The 25701-nt window shown below is 39.8% G+C and overlaps 2 pseudogenes; one reads left to right on the forward strand and one right to left on the reverse strand.

The window, feature by feature from the left end:
* The first annotated feature begins 426 nt into the window (after nucleotides 1-426).
* Nucleotides 427-965, forward strand: LOC101602726 (annotated as a pseudogene).
* Nucleotides 966-7758: 6793 nt separating this feature from the next.
* LOC101615553 lies at nucleotides 7759-10975 on the reverse strand (annotated as a pseudogene).
* Between the last annotated feature and the right edge of the window lie 14726 nt (nucleotides 10976-25701).

Raw genomic sequence — 25701 nt, forward strand, 5'->3', positions numbered from 1 at the left:
GGAAGCAGGTGTTTATTTCAGACTTTCTAATTCCAGGGGAAGCTCATAGCAGAGAGGGAAAAGCCAGCACCAGAAAGCACAAACAACCTGACCTCAAAGTGGCTCTCTAGACACCTAGCAGGAATGGACTACAAGATCTGCCCCCAGTGACATACCTCCTTCAGCAGGGCTCTGCCCCTTGAAGACCAAGTAGGAAACTTAATCAAAAAATACCTGAGGGCCTTTTCCTCCTGCTCCCCACCCCCCACCCCAGCGCCGCTCAGGCTGCAGCGCTCGCTCGGAGCTCCTAGGCTAGCGCCCCACCGTCTCCCTCCAGCCGCCATCACGATCATCTACCCGGACCTCAACAGCCACGATGAGCTGTTCTCCGACATCTACAAGATCCGGGAGATCGCAGACGGCTTGTGCCTAGAGGTGGAGGGCAAGATGGTTAGTAGAAGACAGGGTAACATCGATGACTCGCTCATCGGTGGAAATGCCTCCGCTGAAGGCCTGGGGGGCGAAGGTACTGAAAGCGCAGTAGTCTTTGGTGTTGATATTGTCATGAACCATCACCTGCAGGAAACCAGCTTCACAAAAGAGGCCTACAAAAGTACATCAAAGATTACATGAAATCACTCAAAGGCAAACTTGAAGACCAGAAACCAGAAAGAGTAAAGCCTTTTATGACAGGGGCTGCAGAGCAAATCAAGCACATTCTTGCTAATTTCAATAACTACCAGTTTTTTATTGGTGAAAATATGAATCCAGATGGCATGGCTGCTCTCCTGGACGACCGTGAGGATGGTGTAACTCCTTTCATGATTTTCTTTAAGGATGGCTTAGAAATGGAAAAATGTTAACACATCCGCAGTCATTTGGATCTATCGCCTGTCATCGCAGCTGGCTGCTGCTTGCCATCCATACAACACCAGGACTAGAAGAACAGGACTGATGTCATCCTGACCTTTTATTTTGACTGACTTATTTGGAATGAAGGTCCCTGAAATGCCCCTTAATTGGCAGCATTCTACCTGATTCCTAGTTAAAGAAGCATTATCAATAGCACAAGAAACACAACATTCTAGATTAATTTTCCATATGAAAACTAAATCAGAACAACCTTCACTTTTGAATAAATGATATACATGAATATAGATATGTAATTCATTATTATTCTTTCTTTCTGTGACTGTTTACTCATTATGTTGCAGTCATTTGAATTAGGTGTCTCCCAAAAATTCATATATTTTGAATATTAAGTCCCCAGCTGGTGACAATTTGGGAATTGGAGACTCCTGGAATTGTATTGTTGGGGGCAGGCTTCTGGGTGTTATAGCATCTTCCTCTTCCCAGTGTTTTGCACACTCTCCTGTTGCTGTTGTCCACCTGATGTTGACCATGAGGTGATGTTGTTTTTTGTTTTTTCCTATTTTTTTTTGTTTATTTTACTTATTTATTTGAGAGTAATAGAAAGAGAGATAGATAGAGAGAGAATAGGTGCATCATGCCTCTGGCCACTACAAATGAACTCCAGACACAAGCAACACTTTGTGCATCTGTTTTACATGTGTACTAGGGAATCAAGCCTTGAACCAGGGTTCTTAGGCTTCATAGACAAGTGCTTAACCAGTAAGCAATCTCTCCAGCCCCCCCCCTTTTGTCTGGGTGTTTTGTAGGAATCTATATATATGTCAGTTATAATAATAAGTAAAGTAATAATAGTTATATATTATGTATAACCATTATCAGTATAGCTAATATAAAGGGGGATAAAACAATTATAATACTCTTAAGCCTTATACCAATTTGCATTATCAGAAGCCAAAGATGGACAAAATTAAAGTAAAAATATTTCAATGTTAAAATTTCATGCATTTTTAAAAAAGAATAGAAACCTTATTTAATTATACTGGAGAAAAGAATTCTACATTTACAATATCAAATAGAGAAGGTATCACTGAGGGAAGTAGGTCTGTGGTCCCTGGAAAAGCAGATGTGGTACCTGAATAGTACCAAAGCAGAGATTTCTAGGAAGCAAGTTCAACTGGGATTACTTTGAAAATTTTTTCTTAGAGACACAAAATTTAATCTTATACCACTATAGAAAGATTAGCACTGTTGAAATTGAACTCCCTTGGTGGGAATTGTAGCAGAACAATATCTCTTGTTAAACCTTCTGTTGGATTTCACCTAACCCAATCTCAATTTCTTTACTTTTTAAAGTCTCCCAAAGCTTTGTAAAATGCTGATGTTATGATTTCTCTTAGAACACTGATATGTGCTGTCACATAGAAAGTTATTTCTGACTATCTCTGAGGTATTTCCAATGTCAGTACTGCTTTTGTATCATATTTCAAATCAGGAAATTATGTGGTCACAAAAATCATTAGCTTCACTAGTCAACCTCTCAAATAACAACAGTTAACTTTACAAAGCAAAAAACAGGTGAAATGTAGCAGAAATTCACTGTCTTGTAGAACTTGGTTCCTATTCATTTTCCTTTGTTGATTTATACAATATTCAAAAGTTTTTATCTAGGTCAAGGCATCATTCTATGAGAGATTTAACTTCCCTCTGCTATTGTTTCATCATCTGACAAATGTATAAGAAAGTATTCACCTCAAACAGGGTCATTGCAAAGAGTTCATCTGTTAATCAGTGAAGTCCCTGGCATGCAATAGGCCAAAGTCCATGTTCATGGTGGCTGTCACTCTAGCATCGTCTGAGGGCTTAACCTTTGCCATAATCTGCTCTCATGGAGATCCTGGTCAAGATCATGGAACCAGACATACACACAATAACAAGAATTCAGTAAACACTCTCAGATATAGTAGATGATGCACACTTCCTTTTAAAAGGTGATGCAACACACAGTTATGGTGGAGGCAGCAAGGCAAGACCCTGATGTTAGATAGAGTAGGAAGCCATGCTGTGGAAAGGATTGGCACAAGGATCAAACATGGCCATGAGTTTGGTGATTTTAATAAGCTGAAAGAAGTCTAATTGCTTGAAGTTAATGGGTGAGAAGGTATGGTGTACAAAAATGTGATCACCTGAGGACCTAGAAGGGGCAGTTCACACTGGACTTCAGCAGACACTGAAGCTTCAAGAAGGGAAGTAACTTGCTAATGTCACCCTGTCTATCATTTCCTTAAGAGCAAAAGGGGCTTCAGGTCCTGGAGTGGCTGGATTCAGGGGCTTAATGCCATCAGGATCTCTCTCTCTCTCTCTCTCTCTCTCTCTCTCTCTCTCTCTCTCTTCTCTGTCTCTCTCTCTCTCTCCAAAATTCTATCATCAATTTCCTCCCCTGTTTTCTTATAACCTCAAAGGGACATTACAAGAAAATTCTCCTTATCCACCACTAACCCAATAAATTCAGTGACCAAAATTTTTAAAAATAGTATATTTTAGATCAGTATCATCAAAAAGAAATATAATACAAGTGAAAAATAAACTTCCACATCTTAAGTAGCTGTATTCAAACAGTGAATTCACACAAAAATTAATTTCAGTAATGTATTTTTTCAACTCAATATGTCCACAATATTCTCATTTCACATGTAGAACAAATATTATAAAATTATTAGCAATATATTTAATATCTTTTAATAATTTTTCCTAATTTCAATATGTATATAGTATATCTTAATTGCGACAAGCTACATTTGTTTTGCAAGTGACCAGTGGATATTATATTAGAAGTTCAAGGCAGAGGTAGAAATATGTCTATATTCTTTACTCTCTGTTCAAATAGAAGAGTTTAAGTTCACTAAAGTGCCTACCTAGAATATAATAATGTTGAATTCTATATTATAGCATAATTTTATCTACTCAGTTGCTGATAAGAAACTACAAATTTTGAGTGGCACAGTGTATTAGGTACTTTTCCTGATGTCTTGATAAAATATCTGACAAAAGCAGCTTAAGTGAAGAAGGGTTTATTTTGGCTCATAATTTGAGAATATCGTCCATCATGGCAGGGAAGGCATGGTGGTGAGAGCAGATCTACCTGTGATTACAGAAGCATAACACAGATGGTCATTTTGCATCTGCAGTCAGGAAATAGTGAGAGGTCAGTGTGAGGATCAACTGGCTTCCTCCATCTTCCCTTTTTTATTTCAGTCCATGTAATGGCATCAACTGCATTTGTGAGTTTGTTTATTTGGGTTTTTTTTTCCACCTTAGTTAAACCACCCTAAAAACAGCCTCGACATACCTGCCTTTAATGATTCTAAATACATACCAGTTGAAAATGAATATTATCCATCACAACCAGAAAGAGTAGAACTCACTAGAATTCAGTAAAGACTTCTGGCTGACCTTGCACATGTTTTCATGAGTACTGGAAAACTACAGGCATCACACAATAGTGTGACTGACTGCTAAAGGCATCCTCATTTAGGGTAGTGTTTGTAAGCATTCATTTGGGTGCCTTTGAATCTCCTTAGAAACGTGTTTTAAATGCATAGTCTAAATTATGGAATACATTTTAAACAGCAAGTCTAATATAGGGACACTAAAGCCCATATTTAGGGACATATATTGATGCAAACTTAAGAAATTTCAAGTGTATGAAAGATACACTAGCTTCATTTAAAAAGCTCTCTTGTGGGATCTTTTGGCATGGATTTCAATGGATGATATTGGATGTACAGAAGACCAATTTAGGCTGCAGCAGTTATTCAAGGAGTATATAACATAAGACTTAAGTAGGATATTTCCAACTAGAGAAAAGAGGTGATCAATTAAATGGTATTAGAACTATTTGCTTCTAGTGTTATATGGAAGTTAAGGTCAAGAGAAGTATGTGAATTACTTCAGTTACTAAATGGACCTGTTCATTAAGGTAAGAAATATTATAGGCAAAGTGAGAAGTGAATGTTTGCCCATTCCACAAAATATAGTCATGCTATGAGAATGGGATTTATTGTCAGTCTCTCTCATCCCATCTGCCTCTTTGGTATGTAATGGTCATAATTTATGCCATTGTGATATTGGAAATGAGAAATTAAATAGAAAAATCAAGAGCTACTATTGTCTCCAAAGTATTTTATAATTTGACTCAAGAATTATGCCCAAAATATCCACATTTAGTTTTTATTGCAAGCTCAAAGAGCTTCTTTCCTCAGAATGAAGTTTAACTGTCAGTACTAGCCAGGGTTTTTCAGAGGAACAGAAATATAAAATGAATATGCTTAATTATGAAGGGGATTTATTAGGTTTGCTTGCAGGACATGGGCTGCGAAGTCCAACAATGGTTGTCTGTAGCCTGGGGAACCTAAGAACCAGGTAATTTTTCCACCCATGAGGCTGGAGGCCTCAGCAGTCTCAAACTGGCACTGATGGCCTAGATTATTTCTGGACAGCTGCTGGTTTTCAGTCTACATTGGGAGACCAATGAGGCTAGCTTCCACATCTATAAGGATTGCATCAGCAAGGTAGAGGCATGCACCAGTACAGGAGGCAAAAAGCTCTGTGTTCCCTAAAGCTACTGCTACTGGAAGATTTGCACACTCTGAGTGAAAGTCTTCCTCCCCAGTAAGCTTGTTGAAAACATCCTCACAGACCTGCCCAAGAGGCATGTCTGTTACTTGATTTCTGATTTGATCAAGTTTATACAATTTAATGGTCACAAGTCCACCTCTTGTTACTTTGACACCAAGGTATTTCTACTAGAAGTGAAATCTCCTTATGCTTAATTTCCAGATTGAGACAATAACAAGAGTATATGTACACTTAACATGGTGTATTTCTCATGTATAACAGGAAATGCAAAGCTTTACCCTACTCCAAGTACATGGCAAAATCTCTTGAGGAATGCTTAATCTCAAGTATCCAATAATTTAAAAATATAGATTTAACAACACTTAACTGCTGATATTATTGCAACCAATCTTATATTACATAGTAAAGAAAGAGAGAAAAGAAAACTAAAAGTATCTTCCTGTTAAAAATGTGCCCATATATACACAGATAGTCTAAACAAAATAAGACAGAAACAGTCATGGAAATTAAAATCTTCATTTCTGTAACTGATCAGGTGGCCTAAACTGGGATTGCTACAGGAATTTGGAATATCTTGACAAATGACAAAGTCATTCTCAACTGGTAGTTGGACAGAGTCAGTGGCCTCCAGGTTCCTACCTTATGAATTTAATAATGAAATCAACAGACCAGAGCAGGTGCAGTTTAGATTGTATTACAGAGATTAAGAGAAAGAAAGAAGGAAAAACTCCTGTAAGACAAAAAGTATCCCTGGAAATGGCAATAACAAAGCAAAGCAAAACAAAACAGCAACAACAACAACAAAACACCTACTGATTGATTTGGGACTTTTATGGGAATGTATTGGATGGAAGCTTAACTGGTGAGTCAGGTTCCCGTGTCAGGTGTCTAGGCATTTTGCAATCTTATTCACATCTTTCTAGCAGATTTCTAGGGAAGGGAAACTCCTTTATGGAACAAGTAATGAAAAAACAGATACCATGTCATATGCTCAGGAGCCTAGTAATTTCATTCATACCTTCCTGTCAGGTTTTAGAGAAAAATAGATAAAGGAATAGTCAGATTCCCTATTACAGACTTCAGAACATTTCCTACTTCTAGCCAAGAAAAAAGAAAAAAAAAAAAAAAAAAACTTTGGGCATTCCTGTTACCCTCAACTACCTTGCACCTTTTTTATCTCTTCATTTCCTCCTTCTGAAGAAACCACCCCACATGCTTCAGAACTTGTTAGTACCTTCTTTTACCACCCATTCTATACTTATTCTATGCTTAGCAAGCACTTCAGTAGGCCTTGGTTCTTTCCAGGAAGGGTGACCTACACTTTCATTCCTGAAACTTCTGGGTCATTCAACACCCTGTTTCATTTGATTTCCTCTTTTTTTTTTTTTCTCATTGCCTTGAACACAGGGTATGCTAACACCAAGAGGATGGTTAGCACTTATGCATCTATGCTTGCTCAAAGTGGAGAACCCAATCAGGTCTCTGAGGAAATTGCATAGAGAGCTTCGCTTAAGGTCAGTCTGCATCTCTAAACATTGCTTGTCAATATTGATCATTTGAGGGCCGGGTGTGGTGGCCTGCACCTTTAATCCCAGCACTTGGGAGGCAAAGGTAGGAGGATCACCATGAGTTCCAGGCCACCTTGAGACTACCTAGTGAATTTCAGGTCAGCCTGGACGAGAGTGAAACTCTACCTTGAAAAAAGAGAAAAAAGAAAACAATTAGTCATTTGAGCTATCCAGGCAGAGGAAACCTGGTCACACTGCTTTAAATGGATAAATTACATAGTTGTTTTTTTTTTTTTTTTTTCACACTCAGCATATGCAATTGTAATAAACCAAAAGAAAAGAAATCTCAAATGTACACGTGAAAAAAATCCAAACAATTGACACAGGCTTAACTAATAGCCATTTTATATACAGCTGTATTAAGTTCAAAGAAGCTTTCCTCTATGTATGTACAAAAGTTTGCACACAAGTCTGAACATAAGGGTCTGTACATTTTATTTTCTCAGAACCCTTAGGTGCCACCTCTTGGTGAAGACACCAACACTTCATTCACATATCTTACAAAAGAAAGACTGGTTGCCGGATTGACAGCACTGTATCCATATTCAGATCATGTAGGCTTCACTCAACGGGCTTACGTCCTTCGGTCATAATGCATATTATGCTAGGTACGCGAGTCCTCTAAACAGCTCCACGTAAAAGTGACAAACAGATGAGAAGTAGAGTCCTGAGTCCCCCCCTCCATGGGTCCAGCCTGCCCTGTTCACTGTCGGTATTCCAGTTCATCGATGCTGATGACTGGTGGGCATGGAGGACAGGGGCTGCTGGAGTACAACTGAGCCAAACCATTTGGCAAGACCCACGGGGGAGCTGTTCCTGTGGCTGGGGCGAAGCTCCATCTGGGAGTGCATGTGGGGCAGGCCTGCCCCGCTGGGCATGTGCTGCTGCTGGCTGATGGCCGCAGCCTGGGAACCAGAACCCGGAGGAAGCAAAACTGAGCGCTGCAGTTGCTGCTGCATCATTGCCAGATGCAGAGGTGTCCTAGGACACGGGCTGAGGAGGGGATGGTTAGCAGCAGTTAATGGGAAAAAGGGCTGACCTAGGATTGGCCCAAGACTCCCTGTAAGTGAGTCAAGTCCATTCCCAGAGGAAGCACACCAGCTTGGAGCAGACTTGGAAGATGCTGTGGATGTACTCCCTGGGCTAGCATCCTCTGGACCAACCCTGGGTGAAGCTGGTGAGCAGGCCTGACAATAGGATCATGGGGAAGGATGGGAACTTGATGAGCAGGGCACAGAAAAGATGTCCCTGGCGCCAGAGATGCCAACGTGGGTGTTTTCCTCCCGGCAGTTTTTGGTCGATAATCTTGTTCTTTGGTGTAAAGCCTGGTCTGTGACAGGGGTGTGGAGCATGAAGACCGCTGTAATGTTGAAACTTTGGGCTTTGTTGTAGAAGAGTCTCGATCAGTATTGGATATGGAGTTAGAGGACAGCAGGTTCTCGGGCTGAGAGAGTGTGTCACCCCGGCCTTCCGGGCGTCCTCCTTACTGTTGCTGGGAACCATCTTCCCCAGCGCAGGCTCCTCCTTGCTTCTCCCCCTGCTCTTGTACATCTTCTGGATCACTGAGGTAGGGGTGAAGGAGAGAGAGAGAGCATGCTTGTCATGGAAGCAGCAGGAGCAGGGGACGACGAACTTCCTCCGTGCACTGGCACTGATGACTTTGACACTCTCTGCTGCCTGTTTCTGAATCCATCTCTGGTTCTGCCGATTTGTGGTTTGGTAAAACCAGGCTGGTTTGCTGCCTGTCCTGCTAGGTCATGTGGCAGGGCCAGGCCCTCCAAAGCTGCCTGCTGCAACTCTAGATGGCTCATCTGTGCTGTGAAGGGGCTCATGGGCTTGTGCATGCCTTGGAATGGATCTCCAAGCAGCTGCTGGGGTCCTGATATGAAATCAAGTGGTGATGGTATCCTTGGACGAAGGTAGTCTGCCGAGGATGCTCGAGTTTGAAACACTATGTCATGGGAGGAGAGGGTGCTCTCTGGCCCAATAAGGATGCAGTAGGCTCCAAGCTCCCCATGAGGCCACTCAGAAGACTGGAAGAAGCAGGTTTCTGAACTGGTTGATCCAAAAGTTCCTATAGGATGTTCTTAGGGACAGGCTGTCTTGGAATCTCAGTTGGCGTCAACAAATGACTTTCAAGGTTTCGGCTGACTTCGGGCTGAGAAGGCAACATCCCACTGGCCTTCATGGTGCTCACTAGTTTTTTGAAAGTTGACACATCTTTCTTGACGTGTCAAAGTCGACATGTCTTTTTTTTTTTTTAATTTATTTATTAGAGACAGAGAGTGACTGAGAGAGAATGGGCATGCTAGGGCACCTAGCCACTGCAAACAAACTCCAGATGCATGTGCCACCATTGTGCATCTGGCTTATGTGGGACCTGAAGAATCGAACCTGGGTCCTTAGGCTTCACAGGCATGCGTCTTAACCACTATGCCATCTCTCCAGCCCGACATGTCTTTCTTCACGTGTCGACTGCTGGCGATGGCATTCGGCATCTCCTCTAGGCGCTCTGCCATGAAGGGAGCCATATGTGTCACTCGTTGGTCCACTCTCAAGCCCTAGAGCCCTGCTTCTACCTCTTCCACTGACAGTACAACCCCCGAGTGTGAACTCTCTTTAAGTATTTCCTTATTTGCAGAAACGCTGGGAATAAGAAGTTTTAAATCCACTTTGGCTTTTTGTAGAATTTCTAAAATGTCTACTTTATTTTCAGCATGATCTTCCAATGGTATAAGAGCAAAATAATTCCCCGAGTTTTGTCCAGGAGAGAGGATGGCTTGTTCCAGACCTGAGTCTCTTCAGCTCTTCCTGTGGTATAGACCCAAGGATGCTGGACCTGCTTCCTGACTGGCTTGCGTTAGAGAACCACCTGCTGAACCGACTGGCAGACATTGACCCTTCTCCCAAAACACCTTCAATCATCGAAGCCAAGCATGGCACCTTGTCAAGATTAAAGAATTCATTAAAATCAAATTCTCCTGGGGACTGCTCAGGCAGGACAGCGTCCCTCGGTACTTGCTGGTCAGTGGTGGGCTCCTGGGCCAGGATGACTTCCACCTCGTCCTTTTCAGCTACTCCTCCATTGCATTCCACTATGCCTTCCCTTACAGAGGCAGTCCGTTTCTGCGTTCTTCTACCTTTGTGATCCTCTTCTAGTATCTTGTCATCAAAGCCAGTCATCTCAATGGTTTCAGACTGACTCATGGGTCCTGCTGAGAACCGTTCTGGTTCCTCCTCAGTGTATGAGTCATTTCTTCTGCGCTCACCAAAGACGCCTTCACTGTCCCCAAACTCCCTCCTGAAACGCTTGTCTTTGTAGTCCCGCTCCCGCTCCCGGTCTCTGTCTCTCAGGTCCTGAAGTTCCTTGTCGCTGAGGCGGTGATCCTTTTCAGATGTCTGGGCAGAGATTATCCTCACACTGCCGGTCCTCCGTCCACAAAGCAGGCGAAGCCCGTGGCCATCTTTCTCCAGTGGGCTTCCTGAGCGGCGGGCGATCACGGCCGCTGCCACGTGGCAACCCCCGCCGAAGCTCCGTCTCTGAGGGCTGGGAACAACATCCAGGTCATCTTCCTTCACACGCTCCCGATCTACTGTTCTGCGTGCCAGGGAAGGCTGGTCAGTATCTGACTCTTTTTTCAGACTTTCTGCTAGTGAACTCCGTCCTGAGGCTGGGTAGAGAGAGGCATGTCACTTCTCAGGGTCCCAGACACCATCACTGTAGTATTTTTTCAAAAAGACATGAAGGCCTCTGTCGGGAATGGGGTGTTCTTTTATATCCAATAGCTCCTCTTTTGTATAGCGATGGGGGGTGGGGGTTGAAGGTGGGTGGCTTCTTCAGGTCAAGGAATGATTCCCCATTTTATGTTTCTCCTACACGTCTCTTATCCATGGCTTCTTGGTCTACAATGTTTTGCACCCTTAACTCGTGGCCTCCGCCGCTGGGCGGCCCTGTGCCTGGGTCGTCGCTCCCCGCCCAGTCTGCCACCGGGTCCAGTCCCAAGCCCTGTGCTTCCCGCGGCCTTCTCTTTCGGGCTCCCCCCTCCCCCAACCTGCAGGATTACATAGTTTTAACATTAAATTTATGGCAAGTTACAAGCAAGGAATTTAGCATTTCACAGTAATATACTCAGAAAAGTTATTTGTAAGGTCCATAAATAATACTTCCACTGTTCTTTCCCATAGATTATTCCCATGTTTCATTCTTATAGTTCATTCCTGAAAATTTCATAATTTCATTTTTCTTTACCACTGAGTAGAAAGTTCATCCCCACACAAGCAGGTCCCATGAGACCACTGCAGAAATGTGTAAAGGTGAAGATGAGGTTGCAATGAAGACCTCAGGATGACAGTACTGTGGGTCATCTGCCAAGAAAAGCTGTGATCATGGTGTAGATCTACTCTATGAGAGAGGCTGCCTGCTAAACATCTGGAAGGGACAAAGTACCCAAGCCCTTTAATATTTTTTATTTATTTATTATGAGATTGAGAGAGAATGCACATGCCAAAGCCTCCAGCCACTGCAAACAAACTACCGATGTATGTGCCACCTTGTGCATCTGGCTTACATGATTCCTGGGAAATCAGTCCTGGGTCCTTTGGCTTTCAAGGCAAGTGCTTTAATTCCTAAGCTTTCTCTCCAGCCTTATCCATGCCTTTTAAAGCCCAGATGATCCCATCAAAGTTCCAAATACAAGAAAGGGAGCTCCAGATTTGGAGTTAGCCTGATGAGTTTTGGTCTTGTTTGGTCTAATCGTTTCTTACTGTGACCCCTCTTTGAATGGGAATGTTTATCCTGGGCCATTATAAGTTGAAAATATGTAATGTTCACTTTGATTTTACAGGGCTTATCATTAGGAGGCTGCTTTGAGGTCCAGCTAAGTCTTAAGACATCTGAATAGGGCTGGAACTATTTAAAAAGTATGAGGAATTTTGAAGTTGGGCTGAATGTGCTTTGCATTATGAGATGGTTGTAAGTCTATGAAGATAAATGTGGATGGGAGATTATGACTTAAAAGTATCATGTTTGAATGCCAAGTTAATAATGGTGGTACTTGTGATGTTTAACTTAGTATTGCCATGGAAACAAATCTCTGGTAATGTCTGTGAGGAGTTTTCTAGATAAGATTAGTTGAGGTGGATAGACCCCCCCAAACTGTGGACTATACCATCTATGGGCTGTGTTCCTAGACTATAAAAAAAAGGAGAAATCTAAGTGAGCATTCAGTATCCATCACTATGCTGTTTCCTCACTGTTAGACTCAACATGAACAGCTCTTGATGCCATGTCCCCTCAATGATGGACTATAACTTAGAACTGTAAACTGAAACAAACCTCTTCCTTCTCTAAGGTTCCTGTGGTTGGGTATTTTGTCCTAGCAATAAAAAAATAACTTATGCAATCACTCTGAGGACCCACTTCATATCTAATACATCAACAAATCCCACACATAAAAGATGTCCACAACATGGACAAAACCCCTACTTGTTTACAAAACTTTACACATATACCCTGGACTATATTAGTTTCCTTACTGAACTCCAATTTTAAAATTATTTTTCAATTTGACTGTCATTGTGATGCATTTAAACATGTAAAAACTCTGTTTCTTCATGGATGAAAATCCTCCAGTGGATTCCCATACACTATACTATAAAGCTCATGTAAGCATCTCACTTGTGTTCATATGTAAAATAGTGCCCTCTTGAACATTGTCACTCTCCCTGCACAGGGGATTCTCTGAAGGTTCATAGGTCCTATATTTATATGAAGCCAATAGGCTCACTCCCACCTCAGGGATCTTTGGACTTGCTGTACTCTCTGTCTGCAATAGCCATCTACCATGCTCTCATAATTTTTTCTCCTCAATTTCCTCAGTATTTGTCCAATTGTCACATAATGTAAAATATTTTCCATGAGTATGCTGTATAAATAAAGTAGCCACATTCACCTCTTCCCTTTCTCCATTGCTATTGGCTGACACATATGTGATGGTTAATCATAACTGTCAACTTTAGGATCACTGGGGAACCACATCTCTGAGTGTGTCTATGAGACTGTTTACAGAAAAGCTTAACTAAAGAGGGAAGACCCACTCTGAATACAGATGACATCTTTGGTGGGGCTTGGTCCCCAACTGAACAGAAAGGAAAAAGTGAGCTGAGCACTAATTTCCTGTCTGATTCCTTATTGTGGATGCAGTGTTACCAGCTACCTCACCTGCCCTACCATGACACACTGTATCTCCTCCATTTATAAAATAAATCCTTCCCCAATTAAGTAGCTTTTGTCAGATATCTGATCAAAGCAACAATAAATGTAAATAATGCATCATGCAAATTACCTACTATTATGATAATGATTTCTTCAGCAGGGTGAAAGCAAAGTGAAATGCTATTTTATGCACTGCATAGCTCCAGGACTAAGAAGAGTCCATTGCCTATGGTAGATTCTAAATATGTATTGTAAGAATGATCTGTGGAAACATTGTAGGTAGGCTTAGAGGTCACTGAAGGACAGATCCCAACTTTGGTTTCCAAGGTAACATTAGAAAGAAAAATATATCAGTTACCTCTCTATAAGGAAGAACCACTGATCATGGATGAAGCCTATCAATCACTCAACTGGTCAAGAAATGATACCTCATCTATAGACATACTAAAGAGGTGGGAGAAATAGTTATAGCCTTAATGAAATAATGTACTATGTCCCCCCAAATGCCTCCTTCTATGCAGTGGCTTACAGATCCTCATGAGACCTGCCTGCTTGTCTGAGTTCTAACTCAAAAGCATAACATTTCCTCCCTCTCTTCCTTTCTTTCTCTTCTTAGCAAGCATGCTGACCAAAATCCTAAGCCCTGACACTTTGAGACCTTTCCACCTTTTCTCAAAAATCTCCTTGGAGCCAAAGGAAGGGTAGGACTCCTTACAGCATGCTCCTCCAGACACAAAATGGTCTAGATATCCATGACCTGACAGTGCCTGACACTACCTACACAAGACCATCATAATAGGAAGAAAAGATCATGACATCAAAATAAAGGAAAAACTGATTGATAGTGGGAGGGGATATGATGGAGAGTGGTGGTTCAAAGGGGAAAGTGGGGGTAGGAAGGGAATTATATGGGATATTGTTTACAATCATGGAAGTTGTTAATAATAAAAAATAAAAAAATAAAATATACCTCCTTTGCCTTACTTATGCCATTGTCTATGTTCCTAGTTGTGCCTAGTCATGAGACAAAGAGCTCAAGTATAAAATATGCAACAGAAATAACACTGGAGCTTACCAACTGACTGATCATCACATTGATGTAAGGGATGAAGGATTTATGCAAACCCATGCCTCAGTACAAACCAGATCCTGTAGATTTTCTAGGGGTGACACTATTAAAAATCTGATTTTCAGATTGTCCCCTCATGATGATCACTGAAACATATGAACTATGAAAAATAAAATTTAGTTCTCAGAGTTTTGGGGAGACAATGTGCATGAGCCCTTGAAATCACTTGGAAGAATTCAAGAGGCCTAGGAGCCCCAGATATGTTATAGGTCAAAGTCAGAAGAACATGGTTTTCTGATTGTTATTATAGCCTTGTTCTAATCGCAGGCTATACCAACAGGAAAATATGAGTCACAATGTAAACTGAGTTTAATGACTTAATATTTTGCTAAGATACCTTAAGCTAAATCATTTTGTCTTTCCCAGGAGAACCTGAGACCATCCATAGCCAAAGGAATCATATAAATCAAATATCTTTGATTTGTACTTTCACAGAAGCAGAGTGGGAAGGAATGTCTTAACATTTGTATCCCAAAGGAAAATAAGCTATCTACCTTCCCTATGGGACTGATGACTATAAATATGACTGGGTATGTAATGAACTAGCCCCTGAATGGAAGTCAAGGAGTCATAGGCTCTGGCCTCAGATCTGATTCTATTGCATGTATAAATTGGAATACATTATTAAATAGCTCTGTTCCTAAATCTATGCTCTTGAAAGGAAAGTCCTTTCTCAATCAAGAGCCTACCAAGCTAAAAGAAGCAGTTCTTCTGTAAGGATATGGAGAGAGCTGTGACCCCTGTGGGGGAAAGAAGTTATTAACAGTCTTAATCATCAGTGGACCCTCCAACCTTGACAGCTGGACAGCCAGGCCAAAAGTGATAGCTGATATAATGGGAGCATGTCATTTATGGGGGAAACCAACTGCTCTGTGATTGGATTTCAGGCCTTTTCCATGGTAGGGAATTCTTCCCTGGTACTGGAAACCTAATAAGCCTATGGATGGTAAAGTCATAAGTCCTGAGTAGTGGAGACTACTGCAGTTGAATGGCTATATGGATATATTAAGCCCACCAAACTGCCCTCTAAACACTTACATTTAATCCCGCATATTCATGCTACGCTCACATTTCATTAAAAAATATATTTTCAGGTTGTGGTAACCACTAGGGTCCCTCAGAACTCTTGAAAGTGATCAGAAAAAGTGACAGTGTGCCCAGCAAAAGTATCCCTCATAATAGATGGTAAAAGGAAAATTTTCCTTTAATAAAAGTCAACTCTATGATTATATGAACACAAAGCCAGACTTACAGAGAATACTTCAGGGAATACTGCACAGAGAACAGTCAAACAAGTCAAGAGCCAAAAGAAAATGATGATAATATAAAAAACTAGAGCAAGCTCAAAAAAGAGCCGGCTTAACTCACCCAACCTAAACATATGCTACAAAGCCATAATGACAAGTAAGCATGGTACTGCAGTAAAAACAGACCAATGGAACAGAATTGAAGATCCAGTCCTGAAGTCAAGTAGCTACCACTACTTGATCTTTGATAAAGATGCCCATGATGAAGAATGGAAAAAAGATAGCATCTTCAACAAATGGTGCTGGACAAATTGGATAACCATATGCAAGAAAATGAAATTATACTCTCTCATCTCACCATACACAAAACTCAACTCCAAGTGGAAATTCCTCATCTACTGGAAGAAAAAAAATAGGAGGAACTCTCTATGAGTGGGATAGGTAACTTGAGGCCCAGACAATAGGGATAGAAGAGTTTGGGGAAGGGAAGGGAGATTGGAGGGGAAATAAACACAAAACTAAACCAAAAATGAACTGGTGCCATAAAAAACTTTCCCCTTGAAGGTAGACTAAAAGATTTAACCCTCGACAGAAGTATAGAAGGAATGTCTGAGAAGAAGTTCTATGGAGAGGGTGCGATGAAGTCTAACCTTAAAATTTTTGGTTCTGATCTTTAACTTCCAGTACCAGAAATTGGTGCTACTCACATTGAGCTGTGAATTGGAGACACCTTACAACTTCCCCAAAACAAAACACTTGATTACAGCTGAGGTAAAAGGTAAGACCCTATTGCTGAAGACACCATATGCTGTTGACACAGAACACAGAGAGACCTGCCTGGAACCCTGAAGAGAGCCAGTGCCCAGACAGCTAGCCTTTCTAATGCTAGAAGTGCTACATGTTCAGGCTGAAAGTGTCTTAAATACTGTAATTATAACACCATTTTATTTTTTATTTTATCTTTATTTATTTATTTTGTTTTTTTGAGGTGGGGTCCCACTCTAGCCCAGGTTGACCTGGAATTCACAGTGGAGTCTCAGGGTGGCCTCAAACTCATGGAATTCCTTCCTACTTCTGCATCCTGAGTGCTTGGATTAAAGGTGTGCACCACTAGGCCTGGCACCATTTTATTTTAATATTGAAATTATCTATTCTCCATCTAAATTCAGATTACCCTGAAAACAATTTGCTTTTCTTTTTCTTGAGCAGGCCAGAAGAGCATTACTACAGTGCTCCTCTCTCCTGGTGGTGTATACTAATGTATGTGTCAAGCCTATTTTGAAGTAGATTAAGTACAAAAATGTTTAACATAGTTGTGGCAATTATACTGAGATCTCCTTGCAAAGACCATGAAGGTAAAGTTCTGTGGGAAGAAACAGGTGGACACTTGCTGTCTGCTGCAGGGCACCACCAAAGTAGCAAAGGATACCTCAGGCCTTGCCCGGGATTACTATGTCTTAACTAGTTTCCCTATGGAACATGTACTTGATTGCTATCTAGAAATTGGATGTAAAAGATGAGCACATAATACTCCTTCACAGGCACATAGTGCCTTTTCATATCCAAGCTCTTTAATGTTAACCTTAGGAGTCTTGTGAGATAAGAGAAAAAGTAATTATATCCTGTTTGTGAAAGGGAGAATCAAAGCTGAAGCATCAAGCAATTTTCACAGAAAATAATTGGAGGCAGTGTCCAACCAACTTCAGCCCTCGGGGATTCCTCGTATTGAAGCTAGAGCACAGAAATTGAGACCAACTATATGGCTCTGTAAAGTTTCTATCAAAGAAAGCAAGGGCCCAAGCATGATCTCATAATTAAAGGTGGTTGGACAAAACCCAGGCATGGTGTAGAATAAAGGAAGCAGATTCATAACTCAAATGGCATGTAAGTGGTACTCAACTGAAAATCAAATTAATTTCCTAGAGTTTATTTCTATTGGTATACTGACATTTGATGGTTATCAATTATGCATTGATAAGAATCCAGAGATCAGAGTCAAGAGGCCTCTAAAAGCCTGAATTTGTTTCTGAAGAGGAGTTGCAAAAATTTGGAGGAAATAAAATTGAATTGAATTAATAAAAATTTGAATACAAACTATCTCCTATCATACTTACTTATTCCTATTTTCCATTCACCATTTTTTTCTCCTCAGTGCTATTGGCAAAAAGGAAGAAATTTTAAGTTAGTTCTATACAGTATATTTACAGACTATATCCCAAGAAATCCTATTTCTAGCTAAGGTAGGATCTAACCATGAGCTGGGATGTCTTTATTCAGTATGTACAAGATCATGGTTCAGAAGAAGACATTCATTCAAATGAGTACTTTTACATGTGTGTGGGTATACACAACATCTATATATTTACATAGATAGAGGCTACATAGATGATATGGATATAGATATTCAGGGACCAATGGAGGTAAAGAATAATGGCTCAAAGCTCAGTTCCTATGTGTTCAATTCTGGATCCATTTTGGAACAACTGTATGTCTTAAATAGGTTGAGCATTAGTATTTAACCTATTCATTAGAGAAAATACTTTCAATTTTTTCTCTGAAAATTATATGAAATAACACATGTAAAGAGATTTAATAGTAACTGGTGAAAAGCTGTTCAAAAAGGTTAATACTGAAATGAAGCATTGTGAATTCCCTATAGCAACCATCTATCCATCTGTATTCTCAACTGTCCTCTACTATGCAATATGATATAGCCACAAATTCCAAGATTAAGAAATTGAAATCTTTGTGAGATCATTATCTGCATAGTATATTCCTTTAATATACATGTATTTGCCTATAACTTCCTCCATTACTTCTCTATGCTACATTGCACCTCAGTCTCTTTCCTTTAAACACTGTATCTCAGTAGATCAGACATAGAGAGGATACTGCTGCTGGGGTGTAACTACTCCACATTTACTTGCGGTGGGAAGGGAAGCTACACAGGCTCATTTCATCCCCAGCAAAATTGGGATAACATAGCAATACCGCTTCATAGAATGATTGAGCTGATTAAATGATCACATACATGTAAAGTCCTTAGAATACTGTTTGACAGATGCTAATTTCTCCACAATGTTATACAATATCCTTTCCATACCTATCATAATCATCAGTTAGATGGTAGAAGGAGCATGGGTGCATAAATTCTCTATAGCAATAGAGTAAATAAAATGGCTTAAAGCATTAACTGATTCCATTATTGTGTGAGTTGTCACTTTCATTTGGTTCCCTACTTAAGCCACTTTGGTGACAGCAGTTAGTTCATTAGGTTTGGATGGTACAATATGGCCTCATTTGCATGGACATTGGTGACACTACTGTCTATTGTACAGCATCCTTATGGAGATTATTTCAGGATTTTTTATATTGTGGTCTCAGCCTGGGCTCACAATGCCTATATTGTCACCTGTTCCATGTTCTATTGATCAAGGTAAGTCCCAAGGCCATCCTGAATTCAAAAGAGTATCAAAAAATATTCTCTCTAAATATGGGAGAAAATGTCACTTTTCAGAGAGTTGTTTATGGAGTGAAAGGAATGGTTTAGGGCCATTACTTGCAATCTACTACCAGGAGCTACAGAAAGATATTTCTGGATTTTAAATTCATATTATATATGACATTAGTCAAATCTCATTACTTTTAACAGAGTAACAGTATCTCAGGGCCTATTGTCTGTCAAGTATTGTATTGTCATAGAATCTGGAGGTATGAGGAAGGCCCAAGACATGTCCTCTGTACTCAAGAAACTTTTAGTAAAGGTCTACTATGGTGATGAATAGATAATGTATATGAAATATTTATAACATGGTGCTTGGAAGTGCCTGGAATATAGACATCACTTAGTCAGTGAGAGCTTTGGTTATTGTTCAATATTCAAAAACCATAATGATCTAGTTTATAAGTGGGTATTAAATTCATTTTGGATGAAGTAGTCTGTTTTGGCTCCATAACATTGGAATGCATAGAATGGATGCCTTAAGTAACAAAAAATTCATTCTTTAACATTCTAGAAGCTAGGAAGTATAAGATCAAGGTTAGAGCAAGGTGGATTTCATTTGAAGGCCTATCCTCATGGCCTCCAAGTAGCTGCCACCTCATTCAGTCTATGCTCACATGACCTTTACCTTAGGTATACACAGGAGAACAGAAAAGGAGCAAATAAGAAAAGGGGAGGAGGTGAAAAAGAGATATCTCTGGTACATCTTTCAGATGACACTGATCCTATCACAAAGGTCTCCTGTATTACAACCTCATCAAAATTTCTACCTAAGATGTGCAAATACCATCACTTAGGGGGTTAGGACTTCAAATTTTGAATTTTGTATGAATACAATATTAAATCTGTAACACTACCTAAGATCTTTTTTTATTTCTAGCCCATAAAGTAAAACACTTATGATGCACTCAATCTGGTTGTCCAGAACTGATTTCATAGCACTGAACGATAGCCATTTTTTTAAGTAAACATGATCAGAACCAGCCACACATGCAGCCAGTTTTGTTCTGTAAATACAGTAGCTTGTAGAGGGTATAAATATCAGAGCTATAAACATATAATGCACCAATTCACTCTTAAACAAGGACAGGTATGTACATGTTTTCTACTGTCCAGGGAGTGTAGATCCTGAGTAATAACTTCAGTCTCAGACATAGCTTATTTTTTTGTTTGAAGGCTTACTATAAATCCTAGGTGTCAGAGCTAAGCACTGAAAACAGAACTGAACTAGGAGTCCAACCTCCTGGCTTATCGACCCAGCATTAGCACTAAAGAACTTTGTGACCCAAGTAATCTATTTAACCTCACACAGGCTCATTCTCAGTATACAGAGAAATGGAGGGATTGCTTAGTGACTTTGTTTAGTCTTCCCTTTTGCCCTAGGGTAACACAAACCTGAAATTGTGACAGGAGACATGTATATCTAGCGATCCTTCAACAACCATCTCAGCTCAGCACCCTTCCTTTCATTTGCCTCTGGAAATCATTTGAAAAAAAAAAAATGGTCCAACAGAAGCAAAACAAAACCATATATGAATTCTCATCAGAAGACATGATGACAAAGACTCATTCATTTAAAGTGGTTACAAATAAACAGAATTGTATTAAAACCCAGTTTAAAAATTGGCTTAATGAGTCTGGTGTTGATATTTCTAAGAAGGCCCTACTGTATTAATATTGCCTGTCCTCAGATCACAATCCACACAAAAAAGGATTAGATTATCACATGAATCTTTAATCCAGAGTTTTCATTTCCTGAAGAAAAACACTGGTAGCTCAGGTGCATGTACATGTATCTAATAAGAAAGGAAAATTAAGCTATGTTATCCTATAAGTATTCCAACAGATCTCATATCAAAATGCATTTCTGCAGAATGGCAGCTCAGAAATTATATTTAGAGGTATAGGTACCCTTGATTGACTTAGGTAAAGGTTGTTCATGTGGAATTCACATCAAATCTCTTTGAGGATTCTGTGCAATTCTATTACCTTTTCCATTGTTCTTTTCGTTTTCTCACTCCCCTGCATTGACTGCTTCCAGGTGAGATGGAAATAGAAGGACCAAAAGACCAATAATAAGAAAGATTTTCTTGCAGTGTTTGCAGTCAAGCTAGAATTAGGAAGTAACAACAACAACAAAAAATCTCACAAGCAAAGCAAATATTAGGGCCTTCCAATTTGCAGAGCTACAAGTGACTAAGAATCCAATGGAGATGATATCTAAAGTTTTGGGCCTCTAATGATTCCCCAGTCATTCATTTCCATACTTGAACTTGTCAGCCCTATAGTCCTGGTTCCCCAACAATGTGGGTGATGAGTTTTCTCTCTGCCCTAGGGAACTAGTCTTAGCATGATTCCACTCAGAGGCTCCCTACTCCCTTATGAACCTTATTATTAGAGGTTGCACAATAATCCAGAGATAGATAGTAGAAAAAGCCACAAGAAAAACTGCAAAGATGAATATAATTACATTCTGGAAACTAGAGAATAAATTGGAAATGAGGTGATTTCTTATTCAAAAAGACTTCCCTCCAGTTCCCTCAGAATGTAAACACATGCTCACTACAGAGGATGGGGTCACCTGCTGCCTGGGGAAAGCAGCTTGAATTTTATTACCTTGGTGATCCCTGGCAGTATATACAATTTAGGAGGCACAAACTCTGCTCCCCTTACTTTGTCTCCCATGCAGGTTTCTAGATCTCATAACATTTTAATTAAATTTGGGCTTGTCTTTCTCTCACCTTACTCTCTGCATCAAAGGAGAGGCTTTGCCAGGCTGCCTGGATGGGGTCCCTGCATTTCTGCTATTCTTAAAGCAGGCCTCTTTTCATACAAGGACAGCAGCAATTAAATCAAAGTGGAGGCAGCCTGTATCCTTTCTGGAAGATAGCTGCGTGTAACTTCAATGTGACTTATCCATAAAGGTAATGAATTCTACAATACAAATTTACATACAAGTCAAATTAGAAATGGCTTTGCATTTGATAGTACACTGGATTTTAGGTAGCAATCACACAATAAATATTCATCTTGTATAACCACTTGCTATGTAAATGATACTCTATGTATATTAACACATTTAACACTGAGAATAAAAAGGACAGTTGGGAACAGGTAAATTTCTCAGGACATACTGCAATTATTTCTCCCCAGTGGGTTTAACTCCTGACTTGTGAGGATGGCAATAGAGATATTAATTGAAAAGGCATGAACTTCATTCTGATGAAGTCAGACTTACACAAAAAACAAGTGAATGACTTTAATTTATCTTGACTGTTTGCTTTAGCATTACTTGAGTTAACAGTATGAGCCCCCAAATCATTATGATTGGGAAGCATAGGAACTTGGAAAGCAATAAAGTTTACCTGTTTTCAATGGGAAAAACTCTACCTTTATTTTTGCTGTTAACGCTTGCTCACATGTAAACATGCATTACCTATGGGCCACGTAGCCAGACTTCATGGTTTCTTCCGAAGCAGCTATTTCTGGACTCTTCATTAACACGGATAATCTATTTGGATAATGAATGTGTGGGAAAAGTTATTCTCACAAATTTCTGTATCACTCAATTATAAAAGCAAACAAAACTTCTCTGTGACACTTGACTTTCAAATCTCTGTGCCAACCTAGACAAAGTGATGGTCATGACTTGATGGCATTGGACAACATTCTTGCTACCACGCACGTGTTTCAGTTGGAGTGAGATGTGTTTTAGGGAGTTATTTGAATGATATATAACACTATAATATAGCTAATTTAAAGATTCAGGAGGCCCAAGTGAGATAAGCATAGGAAAGAGTCTGGAGGGTGGCAATGAAAACCTCTAAAAAAGTTTGAACCATGAAGAAACATTTTGGCATCTCAAGTCATCCAGCCACAGGACCAAAGATGAAAGGGAAGAGCGGTGGTTTCTAGAAGCTTCTGGTGTTCACAGTTCAACCCAAGAACATAAATAATAGCAATTTGAGGTGCTGGCTAATCAAATCCAAAGGCTCTCAGGCAGGCAAACAGGCAAAGAGAATGACAAGCAGGAGGAAAGCCTGGATGAAAAGCTGGTGTCTGTTACTCACAGGCATCCATCAGGAAGGATTAGGGAGGGAGGACCTTCCAGTACAGCTGCTGTTTAGGGTATCTGATCTCAGAGAAGGCCTAAGCCCTCTCAAGAGGGTTTCACATGAAGCAAGTCAGGCCCACCAATTATACTCTCCCACTGATTCACTTAAATAACAGACATTTGCTATAATCAAATTATCTACATTAGGATTTCATTGAAAATCAGCAAGAATAGCTGTTTGTGCTATAAGATGATCATCACTTTTCTTGTATTTGAGATCTACCCTTCCTCAAGGCACAATGACAAATGGAGTTACAGAAACTTCACTTCAGGCTAACCATGTTATCACAGCAAACAGCCATCATAAAGCTAATGTTAAAGCTTGTCTAGATGTATCAGCCTTGAAAAGATGTGTCTTCTTCTGCTTCTCTAAACATACCCAGAGCTCAGTCAGTCCTCTTTACACTTGTTCTGTCTACCTCCTGAAAACGACTTTTCATGTCCCGTTCTCTAACTCATCCTTGAAAAGACTCTGTTTTTGACAAGAAAGTAAACAATGATAAATCACAGAGCAATCTGATTTCATATGACATTTGACTATGGCTATGTCTCCCCCACTCAAGTGTGCAAATGCTGCACAATTTACATTCATACCATATAAGGCAGTACACTATCCAACCCACACCTGACCTTATGAGCACATGGGTAGGTGCTTCTACCTTCTGTCTAGGTGTTTTATGCTGGGAAGTTTAGCAACACCTATCAAATTTATCATCATAGGGATCAGATACTAAATATTTGAAGTTTGGGAGGCCATGAGGTCCCTGCCCACATGGGGTGAAAATAGCCATAGGCAAGATGTAAATAAACAAGCATGACTATATTTCTATAGAACTTTATTCATGGTCATTATAGTTTGAAGCTTACTTAAATTTAACATGTCACAAAATTTTATTCTTCTTGGATTCTTTCAAAATTATGATTGGAAAAAACTACACTATTCTCAACTTGGGATCCATATAAAACATGCAAAGAGCTGATTAGGCTTGTCACTTGTTAACCCGTTATAGCCAGGTTTGATTTCCCATTCCTTTTTTCCCTCCACAACCTCATTTGCTAATTGTAATAACAAATGAAAACTAACAATAATAATAAACAACAATTGAAAGATATATATATATATATATATATATATATATATATATATATATATATATATATATATATATATATGAGATAGATAGAGAGAAAGAGAAAGTAATCTGGTCACAGCACTTACCTGGGGTCTTTGTTATTTAAAACCTTTTCCAGTTCTTGGTTTAATGTGAGAACTCCTTAGCAGGTTTCACCCCTGGAGCTGATCTTTGCTCTGATCATATTTCAATGTTATCATCCTTCCCTTGACAAATTTTCTGAGCCTCTAGTTGTACATTAGAGGTCACCCTCACTTTTCACCATGCTTTTCCCCAACTAGTACTCATTATAACCTTTGGGAAGACTGGCTCATGTGATGGCAAGTGCCTTCTAGACTCCTTGGCAGCTCTTTTTACCCACATGCTAAACACTCTTTATAACCCACCTAACAACTTTTACTACCCAGGACTCATCTTCCACTAAAGGAGCTAGAACCTCATTTCCCAGTTTCTATTATTGTCAAGCTATGTCCCTGTGATCCAGTAGTTACCAATAAGCTTCATTAAGGAAAGGCTTTCCAACTCACAAAGGTATTGTTACTTGCTCATAATCCTTAGATTTAAAAGTCAAATAATGCCACAAAAATGTATACAATGAGTTTTAATTGTCAGAGTATCATATATGATATAATTTGAACATCAGATACCGATGATATAATCCTTTCCTTGTGTTAAGATTTGGAAAAGTGCCTAAAATGTGCATCTTATCAAATCCAAAAACCAAAGTTCACCTCTGGCCCTTATCTTGTTCCCAGCCTACTTCTATCAATCACTAATGGTGACCTGATCTCATCACTCAGTTTTACTTGTTAAATGTGATAACATGTAGATTTGTCCATATGGAGAAACTATCCCTTATTTTTCTTGAAAAATGATTATTTAAAAGTAACAGATACAAAAGTGGCACTACTAGGTAAAGAGATGTAGAATCTGTTACATGGATAAATGATACTATGGGCATGTAGCTCAGTGGCAGAGTGCTTGCCTACATGCATGAAACCCTAAGTCTAATCCCCAGTACTGAAGGAAAAAGACACTATTTATTGAAAATAAGGTATTTGCAAAATTAAACCCAAATTGAACTGGTACCAGAGACTCCTATCTACTTAAAGTTAGAGTAAAAGGAGGAACCCTTAAGATGACGTTAGTGGGATACTTGAATCAAAGGGCCCTGGAGAGGGTGAGATGAAGCCTAACCTTAAATTCCTCTTGTTCCACTTTCTTCTCTATCTTTTTAATTTTTTTCTTTTCCATTGGCACTGGCCTATAGTTCCCTGTACCAGGATATGGTTTGCATCCACAATGAG

This window comes from Jaculus jaculus, chromosome 7 (genome assembly GCF_020740685.1).
Source record: "Jaculus jaculus isolate mJacJac1 chromosome 7, mJacJac1.mat.Y.cur, whole genome shotgun sequence".
NCBI classification, from domain to species: domain Eukaryota; kingdom Metazoa; phylum Chordata; class Mammalia; order Rodentia; family Dipodidae; genus Jaculus; species Jaculus jaculus.